The sequence below is a fragment of the Pteropus vampyrus genome, unplaced genomic scaffold (genome assembly GCF_000151845.1).
Source record: "Pteropus vampyrus isolate Shadow unplaced genomic scaffold, Pvam_2.0 Scaffold74, whole genome shotgun sequence".
In the NCBI taxonomy this organism is placed as follows: domain Eukaryota; kingdom Metazoa; phylum Chordata; class Mammalia; order Chiroptera; family Pteropodidae; genus Pteropus; species Pteropus vampyrus.
Genome location: NW_011888855.1, coordinates 7,147,011 through 7,148,106, shown reverse-complemented (window position 1 = coordinate 7,148,106; position 1,096 = coordinate 7,147,011). Strand labels below are relative to the sequence as shown.

Genomic DNA, 1,096 nt, shown 5'->3' with positions numbered 1-1,096 from the left:
AAACCAGAAACAGGAAGTGCTGAGCTGTCCAGAGTGCTCTCTGACTGCACAGGTGCTCCTCTCCTCAAGTCCCAGGAAGTGTAGATGTAGGGGCACTGGGCTCCACAGGAGCCTGGGAGGGGAGTCTTCACAGACATGGCACTATGGCCACCTTCGCGGACAGCAGAGCCTGGAGGCAGGTGTGCTGGGGGACTGTTCTTTCCCTGTATTCCATTTCTTTAATGTGCCAGAGAGCTTATGACAGTGTAGGAGAAGGATTTCTATTAACAGATGTTCAGTAAATAAAAACCTGCTGTTCATGAGGAACAAGGCCAGAAAATTGCACCACAATCTATGACTCAAGTATCGAACAGGGCTTTTGACAGATACCCCTGACGAGAGAGGCAGCAATGAGCATAAGCCATCACCTCTCTACTGAAGATTAATGGCTCTAGATAGATCTTCCTCCATTTGAGGATGAGTAGAGGGGCAGAATACAACAAGAAAATAATCATGGAACATCTGGGGAAAAAGCACTCGGGTTTGCAATTTAAAAGTTTTTAATGCAATACCAGAAAAAAAAAATTGGCATTAGGTCCAGAAGGAGCAGAGCCTACACCGTAGAACAGTGAATTAGGAATAATGCAGAGGACAAGCCTGAGACTCAAAGAGAATGAAGAGGAGAAGGACAAAGTGATGAAAATGACAAGGAAGAAAAGGGTGGGTTGCATCTTCATTCCTCATTCCCTCTCCTACCAAATCCAAGAACTGCACTTGCACATTTGGAACAAAAACAATAATTAAATATATAATTAGTCTACAGCCATGCTACCCTGAACAAGCCCGATCACATCTGATCCTGGAAGCTAAGCAGGGTCGGGCCTGGTTAGTACTTGGATGGGAGACCACCTAGGAAGACCAGGTGCTGTAGGAGTAAAAAAAAATAAATAAATAAGGTATTGTAAGCTGATAAGGTCCTTGCAATCTGTGTGGTAAAACAAGGGTTGCCTTGCCTAAAAAATAAAAAAATAAAAATAAAAGATATAATTAAAGAAAACTTTATTTAGTATGCAAATTGAAAGGGCTCATAGTATTCTAAGTAAAAATGAATTTAAAG

General features: G+C 42.2%; 1 pseudogene; it reads left to right on the top strand.

Moving 5' to 3' along the window:
• Positions 1–794: 794 nt before the first annotated feature.
• LOC111741210 lies at positions 795–913 on the top strand (annotated as a pseudogene).
• The last annotated feature ends 183 nt before the right edge of the window (positions 914–1,096 follow it).